Here is a 23,474-nt window from a genome sequence, read left to right as displayed (position 1 = left end):
GTTTCCCTCCACCCACATTTAATGCCAAACAAACACTTACCAATCGACGGATTTAAGTTGCTCCAGTGTCAATGCGAAAGTCCCGATCGTTTGGTCTGCACATTTTACCGGCGATGCTAAGTCAGACATGGCCAAATAGCATCAATAGCTATTCGCTCAGTTTCTTCTTCAATTTCGTTTTCGCTATCTGCCTCCATACTCCAACCATCCGTTTCAATATATGCGTAATCTGTTGAATCGCTTAAGCCGCTGAAATTCGAGTCTGAATCCGAGCTAATGTCGCTATATCTTGCTGTGCTATCAGCCATGTTTGTTTGTATTGGCATCACTGGATGACGTCACAGGAAAATGGACGGTGGCTTCACAGATAGCGAAAATCAGGCACTTTAAAGCTTTTTTTCTGGCTATTCCACGAAGGGTAAAATTAGGAAAAAAACTTTGAAAAATAAAATAAGGTTTTAACCCTTCTGAAATTGTGGTAATGTTCCCCTTTAATGTATTTTTGGGTTCATGAGGTTAACAAATTTTACTTGTTTTGAAAAGTCTTGACAAGCCAAATTTTCTTGTTCTATTGGCAGATAATTTTGCATAGTTAAAACAAAATACCCCTCATTTTTGTATATTTTTTTCTTGTTTTTTAACACTGACTTTTTGCAGTGTAAACAGCAGAATGTTCCTGTAACGCTGACAAAATAAATAGACTAAAATCAAATGTTTACTGTAGAGCAGGGGTCGGGAACCTTTTTGGCTGAGAGAGCCATGAAAGCCAAATATTTCAAAATGTATTTCCATGAGAGCCATATCATATTTTTTAACACTGAATACAACTAAATGCGTGCATTTTTAAGTAAGACCAACATTTTAGAGTATAATAAGTCTCTTATTCTTTTTAATAACATTGTTATTCTGAAGCTAACCAATAATAAATGAAATGTCATGTCTGTTGATCATGTTTTTGTTTGGCCATGTGCTGTTTGTCCTGTGGACTCTTTAAGTTCCTGTTTTTTTCCACTCCCTTGTCTAGTTTCCTTGGTTACTCATTTTGTCCACCTGTCTCTAGTGGACAAAATGCCTGCTCACCTGCTTCCCGAGCACTAATCAGAGGCAGTATTTAAGCTCGTCTTTGCCAGTCAGTCCCCCTGTGCTGACTTGTTTCATGCCTTGCCATAGTTTCGTGCTTCATGCCATGCCAAGTAAGTTTTGTTTGATTTATGTTCTTAGTTTGTTTAAGCGTTAGCTTTTTTTCTGTAGCCCAAGTTGTGAGCGATTTTTGTTTGTATATTTTTTTAGTTAAAATTAAATCATGTTTTTACCTAAATACCATGTCCCGAGTAGTCCGTCTGCCTTCCTGGGAGAACGACCCCGCAGCAAGCTGCAACCCCCCCCTCCCCCATTGTGACATAAAATACTTCTTACCATTAATGCGACTTCTTGAACAGGTGCGGTAGAAAATGGATGGATGGATATAAATGCATGATAATTTTTTATATTTTGCACGTTATTTTTAGCACTGTGATTACCAGTGAAATTATTCATAATTATCGTGTTAAGCAATGTCAGCTAAGATTTGTCTGAGAGCCAGATGCAGTCATCAAAAGAGCCACATCTGGCTCTAGAGCCATAGGTTCCCTACCCCTGCTGTAGAGGATGCTGGTTTTCCGGAAAATACAAAATACGATAAATAGTGAAGGAAGAATACCGGCCCCCGGGTCCTTAGCTTTCTGGAAATGTGGCCTTCAAAACAATTTAGTTGAATAACCCGGGTATATGGTGTTGAAAAAGACTCACAATAAACACATTTTACATGTATCTTTTAGTTAAGTGTAAGCTGTTACTCAGAGACTGGATTTATATCTGTTCTAGTTAACTTGTCTAGATATCAGAAATGTGTTCTTTTGACCATTCCTCCAAAAGCCACCTTTAGGGCATTTGTTTGTCATATTTGCAATATTTTCCTCAGAAGAAAATTGTGTATTCACTTTTCTCAGTCCTCCCTTTAAAAGTACTTTCTTCCACCCTGCTAAAGTTTCTTCCATTCTTTAAATCATGACTCCGGAGTTCCCGTGATGTGTCACAAGGTAACCATGGGAACGGCAATCTGAATCCAAACAAGTCTCCGTGACTAGTGCTAGATTTATAACTTTGCGGAGTCATGGGAAATACTAAAGCATCATGTTGACTTAAATAGAATGACTTGCTTCATCTTAAAATAATCATTATGTTAACGCTACTCTTTTACAAATGTAAAAACTGACAATTGTAGAAACTGATTTCCAGGTTTGTGGTGGAATTGTATCTTAAATTTACAAGATAGTTTTAAAACGACATAAGGTATTTGGTGCATATGTACAAGTGCAAATGAGGATGTTAACTATTTCAGTCAGAGAGTGCACAGCAAAGTCATTCATCTCTTTGATAGAAAAAGACCACTATAAGTATTGTAGTTGTATTATTACTTTTCACTGTTTCTCCAACACCTTCACAGAAAAAATATGCATGCCAAAGGAGAACAATGCTGTCACATTTGCATGCAATATATGTTTTACTATTAAATTATCAGTGTGACAAAATCCTAGTTGCTTACAACAAATTGCTGGGTTGCAATCACATGACTTTGAGTCATTTACGGGTTTTCAGGCGAAGGTCTCGACTCCCATTAGGCTACTATTTATGTACCTGCATCAGTGCAGATTTGGGCGTGTTTTGAAAGACTTAAAGAAAACTATATAAGAGACTATGACAAAAATATGCAAAATGGAATGCTGTGGAGTCAAACGCTCTTAAGAAAAATAATTTCGGGGAAGACTTTTGCTTCTGGGTTCTTTGGACCACCAAGCGCTGACATGACAGGCTTTTCAAGGTTCACAACAAAGTTTATTTTTCAATAAATTGACTGTGTTGTGCTTCTCAGCAATTGTCTTTAGTGTCTGTCAATTTCGCTCTCGCTCTCTCTCGTGCTCCAACTCCAACTCTCCTCTCCTCCCCGCCTGCCGCCTTTTAACAGAGTGACAGGTGATTAGATAGTCAGGCCCAGGTGGGCCATCCACGCACCTGTCGCTGATCTCGAAGCCGGTCCTGGCACACCCCGTTTCGCTGCAGGTCCGCAGGCCACGCCCCCCTCCACAAATTGTTTTAAAGATGTAAATCAAGGGTGTCAAACTCATTTTAGATCGGGGGCCACATGGACAAAAATCTACTTGGGCCGGACTGGTAAAAATCACGGCAATATAGCTTAAAAATAAAGACAACTTCAGATTGTTTTCTTTGTTTAAAACTAGAACAAGCACATTATGAAAATGTACAAATCATTATGTTGTTGTTTTTTTTTTACTCTTTCCTGTTGCGGTTAATAATATTCTACCTGTATTTGTCGTTATTTATACTTTATGAATACATTTTGTGATAATGTTCATCAATCAAGTCATTGGTGTTTATTTTCAATCCATCAAGATGAAAAATATTTTTAAAATCAAATTACAGGATGTTATCTATGTAGTGAGCTAATTTTCCTCGACTGGTGCACTAACATGTGGTTTATTTTTTGTTTACATATCTAGAATAATCTACAAAGAATTGCTATTGCGACATCTAGTGGTCACATTTAGAACAGCAGTTTCTTTCATTCAAAAATGTTGGCTCATTTTTATACTTGGCAAATTCATCCTGCGACCTGGATAAAACCTGTTAGCGGGCCTGATCAGGCCCTCTGGACCTAACCCTGATTTAAACCATTCATCGTCACCAAGACATTATTGCTCGCCTCAACCTCACTTTATTTGACACTCACGGTGTTTTGAGAAGAATATATTGGAGGCACATTAACGTTTGCTTATTAATATCAATATTTATTCAGCTACTTTATATTATTAAAGATATTTTCTTGATGCTAAAAGATATCACCAAAGACGCTATAATGCGGTCATTCGCTTGGCTTTCCAGCACAACAACAACTAACAATTGAAATACATTGCAGCCAGAGAACCAGAGGGGAAAAACACAAGGGAGACGAGACGCACAGCTCGTCACGTGGAACGACGGTGGAGAACAAACAGAGAAAGAGCAATTTTGCATAGAGCTGGACGATCGCTTCCGGTCCTCGAAAAGGTGATTACATTCTGGCCCGGAACACAGGACTGCACTGGCTTAAGAAGCCCAGGAAGATCATCAACGACAGGCGCGCTGAGTGCTGATTGACCACAGCTGCTTGCTGCCACCGGAGTGAGGCGTGCAGGAGATGAGCGGCCGTGCGCGTGTCCCGAAGTGCGCTCCGCCGGGGCTCATTGATGAATGCACAGCGGCTTTCGCCGTGACAACTTGTTTCAAAGGGAGCCAAAATATGGCTTACAAATAGGCCTGCAGAACAAAATCCATGCGATTTTTTTCACCAAAGAACCACACGTTCACTGCAAAAACTGAAATCTAAGTAAGATTAAATATCTCAAATAAGGGTGATATTTGATTATTTTATGTCTGATAAGAATTATTCTCACTAAGCAGATTTTATTTTAAAGTGTTTTACTTGTTTTAAGGGTTTTGGTCCTAAATGATCTCAGTAAGATATAACAGCTTGTTTCCGACATTTTATGACCTATATTGAGGAAAACATGCTTGAAACAATTTTTCTCCAAATGTCCAAAACACACTCTGCAATTGTGCACAGGAATGCGGGGAAGAAGAGGGGAAAAGGTGTTTTAAAATGATCAAAAGTCCTAATTGTCTCCAAAATACCTCCCCGGGTTCCAGTCCCACGAGTCCCGCCACCGGCCGCACAAGTCCCGGCATGCGAAAAATGTCCAAAACGCACCCGGGTTCGAGTTTGAATGCCACAAGTAGGACTTGTGGCACTCGAAACTGGCTGGGATTTTTGAAAATTTTACAGACTTTTTTCACTTTTCTTCCCGCCTTCCCGTGGGACTTTGCTGGGCGCGTTTTGGACACTTTGGGCATCCCGGCCGGTGCGGAATTTGTGGGACTCAAACCTGGGTAGGTATTTAGCAAATTTTTGGGGACTTCTGCCGACTTTTCTCACTTTTCTCCCCCACTTTCCGTGGGACTTTGCTGGGTGCGTTTTGGACATTTTTCGCATGCCGGGACTTGTGAGGCGGGACTCGTGGGACTGGAACCCGGGGAGGTATTTTGGAGACTATTGGGACTTTTGACCATTTTGGCCATCTTTTCCCCTCTTCTTACCCGCATTCATGTGCACAATTGCAGAGTGTGTTTTGGACATGTGAAGAAAAATAGTTTTAAGCATGTTTTACTCAATATAGGTCATAAAATGTCAGAAACAAGCTGTAATATCTTTTTGTGACTTTTGCTGACTTTTCCAACTTTCAACCCCTATCCCCATGGTACTCTGCTGGGTGTGTTATGGACATTTTGGGCATTCCGGGAATTGGGTGGCCCTACATAAGATTTTATGTTCGAGTGTTTTACTTGTTTTAAGGGCTTTGGTCCTAAATGATATCAGTAAAATATTACAGCTTGTTGCTGAGATTTGATGACCCATGTTGAGTAAAACATGCTTGAAACTAGAATATCAACTGTTGCAAAGCTGTGTCATCAACACTCACAAAAATAAAAATACTTTTTTAAAGTAATCATTTTCTTATTTCAAGCATGAAAAAAATATCATGACTTTGACACAATTGTGTCTCATATTAAAACAGATGCCAGCCAAATGGACTCTACTGTTTTATTTTCAATGAAACAATAGAAAATATGTGCTCGTATAGTAGTACAGTTGAGAATATACTTATTTTAAGGTATTTTGGGTCCATTGAGGTTAGCTAATTTTACTTGTTTTAGAATGTCTTGACAAGCCACTTTTTATTATTCTATTGGCAGATAATTTTGCTTAGTTCAAGTAAAAAACCCCTCATTTTTGTATTTTTTTTCTTGTTTTTGAACACTGACTTTTTGCAGTGTGTAGACCAGGGGTCACCAACGCGGTGCCCGCGGGCACCAGGTAGCCCGTAAGGACCAGATAAGTAGCCCGCTGGCCTGTTCTAAAAATAGCTCAAATAGCAGCACTTACCAGTGAGCTGCCTCTGTTTTTTAAATTGTATTTATTTACTAGCAAGCTGGTCTTGCTTTGCTCAACATTTTTAATTCTAAGAGTGACAAAAATAGAATTTGAAAATCCCCGAAAATATTTTAAACACTTAATCTTCACTTGTTTTAATAAATTCTTCTTTTTTTTTTGTACTTTGCTTCTTATAACTTTCAGAAAGAAAATTATAGATAAAAAATACAACCTTAAAAATGATTTTAAGATTTTTAAACACATATACCTTTTTACCTTTTAAATTCCTTCCTCTTCTTTCCTGACAATTTAAATCAATGTTCAAGTATTTTTTTCATTGTTTTATTGTAAAGAATAATAAATACATTTTAATTTAATTCTTCATTTTAGCTTCTGTTTTTTCGACGAATAATATTTGTGAAATATTTCTTCAAATTTATGATTACAATTCAAAAAAAATATTCTGGCAAAAAAAGAAAATCTGTAAAATCAAATTTAAATCTTATTTCAAAGTCTTTTGAATTTCTTTTAAATGTTTTGTTCTGGAAAATCTAGAAGAAGTAATGATTTGTCTTTGTTAGAAATATAGCTTGGTCCAATTTGTTATATATTATAGCAAAGTGCAGATTGGATTTTAACCTATTTAAAACATGTCATCAAAATCCTAAAATTAATCTCAATCATGAAAAATTACTAATGATGTTCCATAAATTATTTTTTTTTATTTTTTTCAAAAAGATTCGAATTAGCTAGTTTTTCTCTTCATATTTTTCGGTTGAATTTTGAATTTTAAAGAGTCGAAATTGAAGATAAACTATATTTCAAAATTTAATTTTCATTTTTTTCATGTTTTCTCCTCTTTTAAACCGTTCAATTAAATGGTTCTTTTTTCATAATTTATTCTCTACAAAAAACCTTCCGTAAAAGGAAAAAAAATGTACGACGGAATGACAGACAGAAATACCCATTTCTTATGTATATAGATTTATTTATTAAAGGTAAATTTAGAAAATTGGCTAATTCTGGCAATTTTTTTAAGTGTGTATCAAACTGGTTGGTAGCCCTTCGCATTAATCAGTACCCAAGAAGTAGCTCTTGGTTTCAAAAAGGTTGGTGACCCCTGGTGTAGACCAAAATAAAATGTTTTAAAAATAGAAGAAAAAAAAACACATGACCCATCCTAAAAAATAGTTTCAACCAAATCCATGCAATAATTAGATGTTTTAGTGCATGTAAACACATCAAGTGCGTGTGTATGGCACGGCAACGTTTGGTTTAGTTTGGGATGGGGGACCCTTTAGACGTCTTGTGTATAGGGGCCCAAAAATTTGTGCTATGCCCATAATCGCGCATTTCTGCAAACATACTTTTTTTCGTGTGTCATTCAAGCATTTATAAAGGCTATAATACTAGAAGTCCCCCTGGCTTTCACGGCCACCCTGACACCACATTGTGGCCCCCCCGGGTGGGGGGCCCGCCTGACAGTTTGAGGAACAGCCATGAACCCATTATGTCAGTCAGAATATGATAGAGTGACTGTTTGCTTTCAGAACGCCAACGCTTAGTCTACACAAGACCTTTTTCAATTAAAAGCAGCTTAAATGTGTATATTATTCTTTGAAGCTACATATGTGCACAGAGCTTGGTTCAGTTTGGTTTGCAATACAACTCATATGGTTGGCTTTTCTACACTGCAAAAAGTCAGTGCTCAAAAACAAGAGGAAAAAATACAAAAATTAGGGGTATTTTACTTGAACTAAGCAAAATTATCTGCCAATAGAACAAGAAAATTTGGCTTTTCAAGACTTTCCAAAACAAGTAAAATTAGCTAACCTCACTGAACCCAAAAATACTTTAAAATAAGTATATCATCATTAATAACAAGTGCAGTTTTCTTGGTAGAAAAAAAGAGACCTTTTGTCAAACCTGGACATGGATTGGTTTTGCTTCTTCGATGCAGAGATGATTTGGGATGAGTCAGGCGTGGATGTGAGTACATGGTTATTTATTAATACACAAAGTACAAAAATAATCAAACAAAGGGCGCTCACAAGGAGGTATAAGACTAGGCTACAAATACAAACAGGAAACAAAAACACTTGCACAATGGCATGAATTAACTATAAACATAAACAGCACGATGGCATGGCTATATGCAACTAAAACAAAACACTTACTGTGACCAAAAACAAGTGGCATGAAAAGCATGGAGCGTGGCAGGTGATCAAGGGCTTGGAGCATGAGCAGCATTGGTAGGCAATGCAAAGTTCCCAGACCAATGGACAGAAACCAAATCACTTAAATAGTAGCTGTGGAAATGAGAAACAGGTGCAGGACTGAAGGCAGTGGCGTGACAAGATGGGAACCAATGAGTTACTATGGAAACCAAAATAAAACCAGGAAGTACAAAACGTGAAACAAGAGTCCAAAAAACAAAACAAAACATGATCAAACATAAAACTCACTACCAGGCATGACAACTTTTTGCTCAGTATGTTGAAAAATATTCTTAAATTAGGTAAATGCTTGTGCTATTATCTTGACATAATTATAAGCATTTCTTGAAACCAGCACACTTATACTAAAAACAATTGTAATGTTCTTAATGGAAAGGCAACAATGCAACCGCTTGTTACTCTCGGGGTCTCCTAGCCGCTCAGGCAACTCATATGGTATAAAAATGAATTTTTCCATCGAAAACATGACATCATCGCGCCAAGTGTGTGCTCTTTCAGTCAATTAGTGCACATATATACAGTCCGGCCCCTGGCAAAAAACATTTCAATTTTGAGGACTTTACCTGAATGTGCATGAATTATTTCTGTTCAAAATTGTTTAAAATGTCACATGTTAAATGTTTAAATATTAACTGTCAGTTTGCTGCACTGTGCCAACTTTACTACTATATGAGTACATATTTTCTCTTGTTTCATTGAAAATAAGACAGTTGTTTTAATTATGAGACACAATTGTGTCGAAATCATGATTTTTTTTTTTTTCATGCTAGAAATAAGAAATTATTACTTTAAAGAAGTAGTTTTATACTTGGGAGTGTTGATGGTACAGCTTTGCAACTGTTGATATTCTAGTTTTAAGCATTTTTTTACTCAATATAGGTCATACATTTTCAGCAACAAGCTGTAATGTCTTACTGAGATAATTTGGGACCAAAACACTTAAAACAAGTAAAAGACTAACATAAAATCTGCTTAGTGAGAAGAATTATCGTATTAGACAGAAAATAAGCAAATATCACCCATATTTGACATTTTTAATCATACTTAGATTTCAGTTATTGCAGTGTACACATTGTCATTGATTGTAAAAAAAAAAAAGAGTTTGCAAGCTGAACGGAGCAGAGCAGAGTCAAAACCATGACCACATTTTTTGATTGTGTTAAAGCCTCCATTTTGGGTAGGTAAAGGTGCGCTCCAATTGTACTGGGAAGTCGTAATTTCCAAGTGTTTCGTCGTAATTTCAACTGGAACGCCCCTCCAGGTTGGATTTGCGACTCAGATAGTCGGAGCATTCTCACCACCCCCAAGTTTGTTTCAAAGATGGCTGCTCTGGATGTAAACAATGATATTAGCACATCCGATTAATATTTGTTGCAGTAAGTCAGCTAGATGCAATGTATAGTTGGACGTTAATATATGGTAACGTAACTGTAGCGTACACATTTAATTCATGAGTTATATACATTCTACATCGATAGAAATAGCATCTGCGTTTTCTTTTCAACCACCGTGTTTGAAGCGCAGAATGTCACGGCCCGAGCGCACTGGTGCATTCATGTGTGCGCTTCACTGGCGCATTTTCGGGAGCGCGCCAGGCGCGTGTCGGTCCGGCTGCAGCAAGCAGCTGCAATCCATCACCAGCAATCAGCACAAAGAAGCTGCCTTCATAAGCCTGCACAACCTGCTATCCCGCACCAGAACGTAGTCATCTGTTCCCGTGCAGTAAGCCGACTAACCAAGCTCTATGCGTTCTCTCTCTGTGTTTCTTTCCTGTCGGGTTGAATTTTCTCGTGTCCTCCCTGTCGTCCTTCCTGCAGCCTGCCTTCGTTTCCACGTTACGAGCCATGTGTCTAACCAAGCTCTATGCGTTCTCTCTCTGTGTTTCTTTCCTGTCGGGTTGAATTTTCTCGTGTCCTACCTGTCGTCCTTCCTGCAGCCTGCCTTCGTTTCCACGTTACGAGCCATGTGTCTCGCCTTCCTGCGTTCCCTCTATTTCCCTGGCTGCCTCTTTGATCTCAACCTCCCGTCTGGACATGGAACTTTGACGCCTCTGTATCGCCCCTGACTTCCTGCCTGTCTCACTGACCTACGAGCCTGCCCTGCACCTATTGGACTTATGCCTCTCGCTCAAAACTAAGTTTAACGGCGTGGCGAAGTCAGTAGAGTGGCTGTGCCAGCAATCTGAGGGTTACTGGTTCAATCCCCACCTTCTACCATCTTAGTCACGTCTGTTGTGTCCTTGGGCAAGACAGTTCACCCTTGCTCCTGATGGGTCCTGGTGAGCGCCTTGCATGGCAGCTCCCACCGTCAGTGTGTGAATGTGTGTGTGAATGGGCGAATGTGGAAATAATGTCAAAGCGCTTTGGGCTCCTTAAAAAGGGGTAGAAAAGTATATAATACTTACAATACAATACAAGTACAACCCATTTACCATTTTACCATTTAACACACCACAGTTAAATATATATATATATATATATATATATATATATATATATATATATATATATATATATATATATATAAATAACAATATAGTTTAAAAGATGTCCATCCTATCTGTGCCGTTTCCTCCTCTTGTACACGTAACACAGTTAGCTTTTGTGACTGTGGCCATCTTGATTTCCAACATCGTAATTGGAACGCTCACAACTCGATCGCAACGTCGTTTGCAGCTCCGACTTCCAACTTCTGAGGTAACTGGAACGCAGCATTAAACACGAGGCTGTTGAGCGGACTGGAACTGCGTCACCCTCAGGATCACAGAGTCGATGTTTCAACCTCTGGGATTACGAGTAATGGTTCAAAGTGACAGACTGTTCCACACATAATAACAGCAGTGACATGCGGTGAGTTATTGATATCACTTGAGTATTATTATTATTAATTTTTTTTGTTTTACTTAAAGAGGGACCTATTATGCAAAAACACATTTTTTTTAACCTATTGATACCTTTTTTGTGCATTTGCACAAATTCCAAACATTTTAAATCAAACCACGGAAGCATTGCGGATATATTTATAAAACAATCTTGCCTTCCTTCATACTTCCTCCAAATGAGCCATTTGAAATTTTCCCCAAAAGTGAAATTTTTCTCAAATGTGATGTCAATGGGAATTCACCCAAAGTGCTTTGCGCGAATTCACAATTGGTTGTGGGGCAGGCTGGCTCGTACATGCACGTGCATTCTCCGCTGTTTGCCATTTCTAATACAAAGTAGCGTATAGTTCTTGCTGACATCTGCCAGTAGACTCCATATGGAAGCGCTAAAAACTACATCAAATCTGTCGAAGTAGAGGCATGTAAAAAATAAATAAAATGGTCCGTCAAACACAATCCATGCAAAATGTTGACATCTATGCAGACCACAAGGAAGTGTTTTGAATTTAGAAAATACTAATAATGACCCCTTTAAATTCAAATGCTCCAATGCAGCTTGTGCTTTAAAATAACAAGAACAAGAAAGTAGCAATTCCATCCATCCATCTTCTTCCGCTTATCCGAGGTCAGGTCGCGGGGGCAACATCCTAAGCAGGGAAGCCCAGACTTCCCTCTCCCCAGCCACTTCGTCTAGCTCCTCCCGGGGGATCCCGAGGCGTTCCCAGGCCAGCCAGGAGACATAGTCTTCCCAACATGTCCTGGGTCTTCCCCGAGGCCTCCTACCGGTTGGACGTGCCCTAAACACCTCCCTCGGGAGGTGTTCTGGTGGCATCCTGACCAGACGCCCTAAACACCTCATCTGGCTCCTCTCGATGTGGAGGAGCAGCGGGTTTACTTTGAGCTCCTCCCGGATGGCAGAGCTTCTCACCCTATCTCTATGGGAGAGCCCCGCCACCCGGCGGAGGAAACTAATTTCGGCCGTTTGTACCCGTGATCTTATCCTTTTCAGTCATGACCCAAAGCTCATGACCATAGGTGAGGATGGGAACGTAGCTCGACCGGTAAATTGAGAGCTTTTCCTTCCGGCTCAGCTCCTTCTTCACCACAACGGATCGGTACAACGTCCGCATTACTGAAGACGCCGCACCGATCCACCTGTCGATCTCACGATCCACTCTTCCCCCACTCGTGAACAAGACTCCTAGGTACTTGAACTCCTCCATTTGGGGCAGGGTCTCCTCCCCAACCCGGGGATGGCACTCCACCCTTTTCCGGGAGAGAACCATGGACTCGGACTTTGAGGTGCTGATTCTCATTCCGGTCGCTTCAGACTCGGCTGCGAACCGATCCAGTGAGAGCTGAAGATCCCGGCCAGATGAAGCCATCAGGACCACATCATCTGCAAAAAGCAGAGACCTGATCCCACAGCCACCAAACCGGAACCCCTCAGTGCCTTGACTGCGCCTAGAAATTCTGTCCATAAAAGTTATGAACAGAATCGGTGACAAAGGGCAGCCTTGGCGGAGTTCAACCCTCACTGGAAACGTGTCCGACTTACTACCGGCAATGCAATTCCCGTTCATCAAAATGTTATTAATTACTTTTTGGTCTCTGTTGAAGTCGTTCGCTACCCGTTCCACAGATACCACGTCACAGGAGCCAGTCGTGCCCTTTTAACAGAGTTTTACTGTACATGTAATTCCAACAACAATCTTTTCAGATGTTTTCCTCTCCAGTCCCTCCCACCCTCTCTCCTCCGCTGGCCGCTCACTGTTAAAGACAGCAGATGATTACATAACCACGTACCACCTGTGAAATCTAATCACCTGCCAGCTATGTCTCGCCGCCCGGCACATGCCCCGCCCCCAGTGCTCCGCCCTTGACACCATTGAGAGAGGCGGTGACCTTTGCTCCTGCAGGCGTGTTGATCACACTGTCCCTCCACAGTCTCATTTATTTACTTTCTTAAAATACATTTTAAAAATTGTTGCTTTTCTTACCTCACTGCAATAGTTTCTGAAGCAGCACTATCTAGCCTCGTGAAAAAGTCCTTTGTATAACCACATCTGTTTTGTCTTAAAGCCCAGTTAGAGATGTTTTTGATCTTGGATATATAAATCCTCCATATTGGCAGACACATTAATTCATTCTGCAGAATGAATAGTTCTTGCAAAAAACAACAACACACAAACGTTGGCTTCCTCGCCGGTAGCAACATGCTTCTGCCCGCTCACGATCGTCTCACAGCTTGACGAATCAGAGTACTGCACTTTTGTCATGATCCACGTCTTGGATCATGGCATATTCTGGTTTTGGTTCTGTTTATCACATTCTGTCTAGTATTTGTCTTCCTCAGTTCTTTGTGGCACTTCCTGGTTTTGTTTCCGTTGTCATAGTTACCCATTTAGTGTCACCTGTCTCTGCTTTGATCACGCGCACCTGCCCTTGATTATTTATCTCCCTATATATCCGCGCCTCTGTTTGACATTCAGTCTTGGACTCTTGCTTGCTGCACGCAACAGCTGACGCCGCTCTTCCAACATTGTGGTAAATCTATTTTTGTATACTTGTTAGCTTATATGCTATTTTGTTTGTTTATGTCCCTAGCTTCCATGCTAGCGCCCTTTGTTCTTTCTAGCTCCCAAGCTAGTTCTGTTGGTTTTTGGTTAGTGCCTTTGTGCAAGTGTTTTTGTTCTTAGTTTGTTTTATTATATAAATAAATTCTTATCCCTACCCTCACGCTGTGTTCCATCTTCTGCTGCACCCACGAGAGAACAACTCATCACCACAATGCCACAGAGACGTCACAGCCTGCTCACGATCGTTCCACAGCTTGACGAGTCAGAGTACTGCACTTTAGTGCAGGGGTAGGGAACCTATGGCTCGTGAGCCAAATGTGGCTCTTTTGATGATTGCATCTGGCTCTCGGATAAATCTGAGCTGACATTGCTTAACATGATAAGTAATGAATAATTCCACTTGTAATCACAGTGTTAAAAATAACGTTCAAAATATAAAACATTCATTTTTAATCCATCCATTAATTTCTACTGCACCTGTTGAAGAAGTTGCATAATGGTAAGAAGTTATTTATTTATTATTGGTTAATGTGGGGCTTGCAATCCTGGGGGTTCTTCAGACCACCAAGCACCGACATGAGAGCCTGTTTCAGGGTTTAAACATTGTTTTATTTTTAAATAAGACTCTCGGTTGCTTTCCAGCAATTGTCTTTTTCTCTTTCCTTCTCGCTCGCGCTCTGGCTCCAGCCCCAGCCCCATCTCCAGTCCCAGCCCCGTCTCTCTTCCTGGCTGCTGCGTATAACAAAGCGACAGGTGATTAGATAAAAAGGCCCAGGTGGGCCTTCTACGGTCCTGGCACACCCCGCTTCGCTGCAGGCCCGCATGCCACGCCCCCTCCACAGTTAGCTTCAGAATAACAACGTTATTACAAAAAATAAGAGACCTGTTATACTCTACAAATGTTGGTCTTACTTAAAAATGTACGCATTTGGTTGTGTTCAGTGTTGAAAAAAATATTATATGGCTCTTACGGAAATACATTTTAAAAATATTTGGATTTTTGGCTCTCTCAGCCAAAAAGGTTCCCGACCCCTGCTTTAGTGCCTTTGCAGTACGTCCCTTTTTTAATATCAAGAATAATGATGTCACACTTGCATTAAAAAGGCTGTAAATTCGTCTGTGGCTTAGTGTCAATGTTTACCTGTATCTATTCGACTGATGTATTTGCTTTTGTAACTTTGGTTTGTTTATTTTTGATTTAATTGTATTTTATTTGTATTTACATATTCTTAGTTATTTATTTTCCCCTTTTTTCATTAATTTTTTTATTTTATGGTATTATTATTGTTATTATTTTCGGTATGTTTTGGGGGGGGAGGAAAACATTATATATTTGATCGCATGCTTGTAGCATGTTATTGCCATGGAAATGCAATAAACAAATGTTGAAAAAAAAGCTTTAAATTCCAAAGCGTGCAAATTCCAAAAAGCCTGGTGTAAAAATGTTTCTGCGAACATTGTCACAAGCAGACGAGCCAGTAAGCCACGTCCTTATCCTCCTCTGCCTCCCACATACTCGGGCAAGAATGAGAAATGACACAACACCCAAAAGTCTTTTGTGAGGCTTGTCTGGAAGTTTAGTGTTTTTACATACTGTAAGTATAACTAAAGTAAAAAGTAAAGTAAACATTCAAAGGTTCAAAAGACGTGACGATACTGTATTTGTTTCATGACCTGCCTCACCTGCTTACCTTAATTGACTCACACATTTACATTAGCATGCATATGTGGTCTGTTTTTTTATAATTTGACACATTATTAACTCACCATCATCGCCCTTTGTTATCATGATTAATATTACATCCATTATTAATGTCACTGGCAATATTGCTATCTCTATTACTATAATATTCCCCTTAAAGTTGTTTAAAGTTAAGTTATCCATCCTCATGTTATCTAACCAGGTTTCATGACCTGATAGCAGCTATTCCTCCATCAGATGCATATTAGGCAACAAAAATGGGTTCTCCAGCAAGGCACCACAATTAGATCCCTGCTACTTCTGCACTTGGCGCTTATCGGGACTGTCCAGAACTACGCAGACAGGCGATGAAATGGACTCTCAACATCTGATGCTATGTTTATCTCCCCCTTCTCTCCCTACCCACACCCAATTCCAGCGAATGTTCATGTTACCGTTTGCTATTCCCTCTCATGGTTTTTATTGTTTTCCTCTTTGTCTGCCCCTTCCTTAACCAGATTAAAAATAAAACTGCAATACAATTGAATGAGCATGTACAAACCCCAAAACCAGTGAAGTTGGCACGTTGTGTAAATTGTAAATAAAAACCAAATACAATGGTTTGCAAATCCTTTTCAACCTATATTCAATTGAATGGACTTAGAAAACAAGTTACTTAACTGGAAAACTGTGTTATTTTTTGCAAATATTATTAGTCCATTTGGAATTTGATGCCTGCAACATGTTTCAAAAAAGCTGGCACAAGTGGCAAAAAAAGACTGAGAAAGTTGAGGAATGCTCAACAAACACTTATTTGGAACATCCCACAGGTAAACAGGCTAATTGGGAACAGGTGGGTGCCATGATTGGGTATAAAAGCAGCTTCCATGAAATGCTCAGTCATTCACAAACAAGGATGGGGCGAGGGTCATCGCGTTATGTACAATTGCGTGAACAAATTGTCGAACAGTTTAAGAACAACATTTCTCAATGAGCTATTGCAACGAATTTAGGGATTTACCATCTAAGGTCCGTAATATCATCAATAGGTTCAGAGAATCTGAAAAAAATCCCTGCATGTAAGAGATGATATTACGGACCTTGGAATCCACAGGCGGTACTGCATCAAAAAGCGACATCCGTATATAAAGGATATCAACACATGGGCTCAGGAACTACAGAAACCCCTGTAAGTAACTACAGTTGGCCGCCACAGCCGTAAGTGCAAGTTAAAACTCTACCATGCAAAGCCAAAGCCATTTATCAACAACACCCAGAAACACTGCTGTGTTCGCTGGGCCCAAGCTCATTTAAGATGTACTGTTGCAAAATGGAAAAGAGTTTTGTGGTCTGACGAGTCCACATTTCAATTTTTTTTTGCAATTTGTGGACGTTGTATCCTCCGGACCAAAGAGGAAAAGAACCACCCGGATTGTTATAGACGCAAAGTTCAAAAGCCAGCACCTGTGATGGTATGGGGGTGTATTAGTGCCCAAGGCATGGGTAACTTACACATCTGTGAAGGCACCATTAATGCTGAAGGGTACATACATGTTTTGGTTTTAGGTTTTGAGTGTTAGCGTTCGTGTTAGGCTCCAGTCGCCCCCGCGACCCCGAGTGGGACGAGCTGTAGAAAATGGATGGACATATGAGTGTTTATACAGGAATTTATACAATATTTCAGACTCACCCGTTAATATTTCAGTACATCAGAGGTGTGAAAAACAGAGACAGCAAAATATGGGAGTAATCCAATTAATGGTTCTGAGTCAGGGGTTGGCAACCAAAAATTTTGAAAGAGCCATATTATACCAAAAATTAAAGCCTTATTTAAGTATTATATAAGTGTCTATATTAGCTATATATTAGCCCACTATCAAGTCCTAAAGCTAATCTTTGTTGGCAGAAATGTTGTATTTTAATTTTTATTCTACACATTTTTGCAACATTGGAAATCACTAGTAAAATGGAGGCTTCTCCCAGGATGACATAACTTCTGGAAATTACTGGCTAAGAATGGTCAAAGGTATACTATAGATGTGTGTGTCCAAGTTTAGGAAAACGGCAGGGTGTCTTCTTCTAATTAATTTATTACAATCTTTGCAAGCTGGGCAAAGTTTACTGTAGTCTGGAACAACATGGCACACAAACAACTATCACAAACGCAACCGATAATACATACAGATAATGTGTCATTAAACATGCAAATGTAAATTAAATACACAGAGGACATAAGTAAAGGAGATTAAATGAGCTCAAATATACCTACAAAAGAGGTATAACGATGCAATATGTACATAAAGCTAGCCTAAATAGCATGTTAGCATCGATTAGCTTGCAGTCTTATATTGACCAAATATGCCTGATAAGCACTCCAGCATATCAATCAAATCAACAAAGCTCACCTTTGTGCATTCACGCACAGCATAAAATGTTTGGTGGACCAAATGAGACAAAGAAGGAGTGGCATAAAACATGTCTTTCTGTGGCAGCACTGGAGAAAGTTGTACATGCAAACAAACTACGATGAGTTCAAGGATCGCTGAAATTAGTCGGACAAAACGGTGCTTGCCAAATACTCACATCAGTGAAGCATGTATAAAATAAATAGTGTGATTTTTTATTTTTTTTTATAATTAGGAATGTTTGTGCATACTTGCCAACGTTGACACCTCCGAATTCGGGAGATGGGGGGTGGGCAGTGGGGGGGGGTGGCGGGGGGTGTATATATTTTCAAGTATTTCATATACAGTATATATATATATATATATATGTATATATATATATATATATATATATGTTGTACCAATCCTTTGTGGTGAATAAGGAGCTGAGCCGGAAGGCAAAGCTCTCAATTTACCGGTCGATCTACGTTCCCATCCTCACTTATGGTCATGAGCTTTGGGTCATGACCGAAAGGATAAGATCACGGGTACAAGCGGCCGAAATTAGTTTCCGGGTGGCGGGGCTCTCCCTTAGAGATAGGGTGAGAAGCTTTGCCATCCGGGGTGAGCTCAAAGGAAAGCCGCTGCTCCTCCACATCGAGAGGAGCCAGATGAGGTGGCTCAGGCATCTGGTCAGGATGCCACCCGAACGCCTCCCTAGGGAGGTGTTTAGGGCACGTCCAACCGGTAGGAAGGAACGGGGAAGACCCAGGACATGTTGGGAAGACTATGTCTCCCGGCTGGCCTTGGAACGCCTCGGGATCCCCCGGGAAGAGCTGGACGAAGTGGCTGGGGAAAGGGAAGTCTGGGTTTCCCTGCTTAGGCTCCTGCCCCCGCGACCCGACCTCGGATAAGCGGAAGAAGATGGATATATATATATATATATATATATATAGAGAGAGAGAGAGAGAGAGAGAGAGAGAGAGAGAGAGAGAGAATTCTGATCTACAAAATTTGCAGGCAGCATTCCCTCTCACCTTCGAGCTGTCCTGGATGAACTGCATTTTTTTTTCAACCTTTTTAGAACTTGCAAGCATACTTCTTCTTAATATTTGTCGTCACCAAGTCTATTCTTCGTGCTTCTGCCCTGTCTCTGTTATGTTTTTGGACATTACTTCTTGCCATAGTTTTGAAGCAATGCATGATGGGAATCCGGATGTTGTGTGTCAAGTGTATTAACATGCCTGCCTACTTTATGCGTTATAGATAAACCTATGGATAACAGAGACGTATATAATAGTCTCCTTTTCAGGTGAGAGAGGACGCTAAAGGCAGTGCCTTTAAGGCACGCCGCCAATATTGTTCCCCGGGTGAAAATCGGGAGAAATTCGGGACAATGGTTGCCCCGGGAGATTTTCGGGAGGGTAACCGAAATTCGGGGGTCTCCCGGGAAAATCGGCAGGGTTGTTTAATTTGCAAATTCATCGAAAGATGCTATAATCAGTTTCTAATGGACAAGAGGTCATCAGGTGGTCCCCAACGTTCACCGAGTGTTTCCTAACCACAACACTCTCCGGGAAAATCGGCAGGGTTGTCAAGTATGGGTTTGTTACGTTTGTTCTCCTACAGAAAATGTATTAAAACCCAAAACTTTTTTTTTTCCTTTTTCCATTTTTACACATCTCCGAAAGAGGTCCAGGGAGCCACTAGGTAGGCGCTAAAGCGGCTCTATAGCCAGAGGTTGCAGAACCCCGGTCCATGTCAAAGTAATGACTCAGCAAACATTTGAAGTGAAGTTCTAAGAAGATTTCACAAACTGAACCTTTTTCCACTGTCTTTGTCCAAACAAAGTGTTTAACAGGCTGTACAGTATGTCATGACCTGTCTCCCAGGACCTTGTTCTGGTTTTGTGTTGTACTTTTGGTGTTCCTATTTAGCCACTTTTTAATACCTGGTTTGTGTGTTGCCTGGCAGTGACTGTATTTCCCTGCCTGGGGCGCTGTTTTCCTCACTTGCTTTTGATTGGCGATTTAGTGGATTCTCCTGTCTCCGATTGCTAATCAAGAGGGTTTATATGGCTTAACCTGCCCCTCGCTGCTGGAACATTGTTTCTTGTCGGTGTGCTTTAATTGTATTTGTTATAGTTTGCTCACAGCTTCCCTCTGTTTTGGTATTTTTGGCCGTTAAATACTCTTCTTACCTATCGTAACAATGTATAAAACAACGATCAGTGGTGCTGTGTGTGCGCAATATGTATACGCTGTCCGTGCAGCTTCTGTTACACCACAGATTTTTTTTAATTAAAAAAAGCATTTAAAGCAACCTGGAAGTTTTAGTAGGAGACTGAACCAAAATGTGTGTGATTAGTTGGTCAGTTGTTGGCTTGTACTTCATATTACTGTACGGTAGATTTACTTGACCACTGTGTAGTCCCATCCATCCATCCATTTTCTACCGCTTATTCCCTTTCGGGGTCACGGGTAGTCCCAATTTAGAATAAAAACGTTCAAAAACTCTGCATGGTCTGCCCGTGTGTTTTATTTATTTGTGTACGCCGGTGTAAGGCTGTGCTATTATCACTACCTAATATGTACTTCTGCTTTTTTTTTTTTACAGATACTTTCTTTTTGTGTGTAAATGTGTACGATTTTTAAATTTGTGTATTCTGTACTGTTAAACTGATCACACAAAATGGCTGATTATATAACTGAAATAAACTCATTTCATTCAAACCATAAAAATAGCTTGTTAAGAATTTTAATAATACATCTTGTTTTTAAAGGGAAAAGCAGCTAAGCAGGAAAGTGAACCAGGTGAAATGTTTTAAACCTTGTTGTTTTTCCAATAATATTATATGAAAGTTAAAGTACCAATGATTGTCACACACACACTAAGTGTGGCGAAATTATTCTCTGCATTCGACCCATCACCCTTGATCACCCCCTGGGAGGTAAGGGGAGCAGTGGGCAGCAGCGGTGCCACACCCAGGAATCATTTTTGATGGTTTAACCCCCAATTCCAACACTTAATGCTGAGTGCCAAGCAGGGAGGTAATGGGTCCAATTTTTACAGTCTCTGGTATGACCCAGCTGGGATTTGAACTCACAACCTACCGATCTCAGGGCGGACACTCTACCCACTAGGCCACAGAGTAGTATCAACTTGTGAGTTTATGAATGTTTTCAAAGTATTTTTGTAACCTTTACCTCAAAAGCACAAAATGAAAACAAACAATGAAAACCAAATACTGCGTTGATGGTTTTTTTTTTTATGTCTTTAGTTATTTTTCATTTACTTATATTCCAACACATTTGCGCTCACTTCTTAAGAGCATGTGTGATCTGTTGAGAGTTATCCATAGCTGTGGTTTTTGTTAGTAAATTTGGGACGCTGAGAGAACATCATCATGTCAACATCTCTAACATGTATATGTTGACCTTTTTCAAATTAAAATATATTTTTCTATTTGTTGTTAAATATCTACAACACCAAATTGTCCCTAGTGTGTGAATGTGAGTGTGAATGTTGTCTGTCTATCTGTGTTGGCCCTGCGATGAGGTAGCGACTTGTCCAGGGTGCACCCCGCCTTCTGCCCAAGTGCAACTGGGATAGACTTCAGCAGCCCCCGCGAAGGTAGAAAAATGGATAGATGGATATAAATACTTGCAAACTGAAAAAAATGAAGATGCCGATGTGTTGGTAAATGTTTATACACTACCATTGTTACGGCTCAAACTCCTGCCGCCGCACAGCCTGCTGTGCGCTCCTCTGAGAGCGCCTCCGGACACGCCCACAGGCGTTCCTCTCTTGCTGCGGCCTCGCACAGCTGCACACAATCAGCAATCAACACACCTGATGTTGATGACAGCACCACGTCCTTCATAAGCCGGCGTGTCCTGCGTTCCAGTGCCAGAACGTAGCTACGTGTCTTCGTACACGTTTCTAGCTCTCCTCGCCTATATGCTTCCTTGTTCTCAGTGTTTCCCTTCCTCTGTGCTAATGAAGTCCTGTCCTGTATCGTCACCCTGCAGTTCTTCTTCCTTCCCTGGATTTGTGCTGTGTGTCTTGTCTCCCCAGATTCCCGCTTGTCTTCTTGCTGCCTCCTTGGATCTCGACCCCTCGCCTGGACACTGACTCTGATACCTCACTCCTGCCCCTGACCTCTTGCTTGCCCATGGACCTCCGAGCTTGCCTTTCCCCTCCTGGACTTCCACACCTCTCACAACACGCACCTTCAACATTTTACGGTAAAACTCATCAGCTAGATGCATCATATCCATTTGAATTTATTACACACGTCCATCCATCCATTTTTTACCGCTTGTCCCTTTTGAGGTCACGGGGGGTCGCTGAAGCCTATCTCAGCTGTATCCAGGCGGTAGTCTGGGTACACCCTAGACAAGTCATTTTATTACATTAGCAAATACGCCTCAGGCTAAAGGACAACCCTGTATCAGCGCTGTCTTCTTCTCCACCGTACGTAACAACTATATAGATATGGTTGTATTTTTCCATCATTCCTGTGAGAATCCTGCCTGTGACTAAAGCGCCTTATGGAGTGGGACTATCAATGATAGCTGCAGTGTGCTCAAACAACCACCAGGTGGCATCTGTGAGCAGATAACACTCTATCATCTTTCTGACTTATCAGGTTGGTAGTGCATTCTTCACCAATGTTTAAAGTGAAGGATGAGGCAAAAATACCACCCTACCTACTGTATGTTACCAAGAAGGCTTAGGCGCTGCAGACGGAAACAAGAGTAGGGCTGAGCTTGCGGGGATGAGGACAAATGTGCCGTTTGTGTTACGGTTCATACACCTGGCGTCTCTGCTGCGCGCTCCGCGGAGCACACCTCGGGACACGCCCATGGGTGTTCTTCTCCTGCTTCAGCCACGCCTGCGCAATCAATCTGCAATCAACACACCTGATGTTGATGAGTCTCCTGCTTTCATAAGCCAGCGTTTCCTGCGTTCCAGTGCCAGAACGTAACTACATTAAGCCTCTCACGTCTCTCGCTTCTTTGCGCATGTGCTTCCTCGCTGTCTGTGTTTCCCCTCCATCGTGCTCATTGTGTCTTGTTTTGTGTCATCATCCAGCAACCCTTTGTCATCCCCAGGTTCCGAGGTGTGTGTCTCGTCTCCCTGGATCCCCTCTGGACTCTCTGCTGCCTTCCTGGATCTCGACCTCATGCCTGCCTTTGGACCACAATGCCTTGCTCCAGCCTCTGACCTCCCGGTCTACACATAGTCACACCGTGTACAGTTTGGTTTAAACACACACTCCATATATATTTGTATATTTCAATAAACACGCTGCAAGCTAACGACGTCCCTGTCTTCGTGCCGTCTCCTTTTCCCACTGTACTGTTACGGTTTGAGCGATTTGATTTATTTTTGCATGTTGCTGTTCTTCCTTTGCCTAGTAAGTACATTTTATTTATAAAGCGCTTTTCACAGATAAAATCACAAAGCGCTGTACAAAACATAGGCAAAGTAAAACAACAATTCAATTTAAAGCAACAGGGGCAACATCATAAAAATGATACAAAGTGGATTACAAATGATAGTTAAAAGGTGCATTAACTAAAAGCTTTACAAAAAAGAGAAGTTTTCAAATGTCTCTTAAAATTTTCAACACAGTCAAGATCACGGAGGGACTGCTGCAAATGGTTCCAGAGTCTGGGAGC

The 23,474-nt window shown here is 40.7% G+C and overlaps 1 long non-coding RNA gene across 1 annotated transcript in view; it reads left to right on the top strand.

Annotated features, from left to right (window-relative positions):
• LOC133564914 (uncharacterized) overlaps positions 1 to 23,100 on the top strand; it is a 35,654-nt gene extending 12,554 nt beyond the window's left edge. Inside the window, exon 3 of the long non-coding RNA XR_009809370.1 lies at positions 22,905 to 23,100. This is a non-coding gene — a long non-coding RNA (uncharacterized LOC133564914). The remainder of the gene's footprint in view (positions 1 to 22,904) is intronic.
• Positions 23,101 to 23,474: the final 374 nt, after the last annotated feature.

Source organism: Nerophis ophidion, linkage group LG13 (genome assembly GCF_033978795.1).
Source record: "Nerophis ophidion isolate RoL-2023_Sa linkage group LG13, RoL_Noph_v1.0, whole genome shotgun sequence".
NCBI classification, from domain to species: Eukaryota; Metazoa; Chordata; class Actinopteri; order Syngnathiformes; family Syngnathidae; genus Nerophis; species Nerophis ophidion.
The sequence above is the reverse complement of the archived record's forward strand: the minus strand, read 5'-3'. Positions and strand labels throughout refer to the sequence as shown.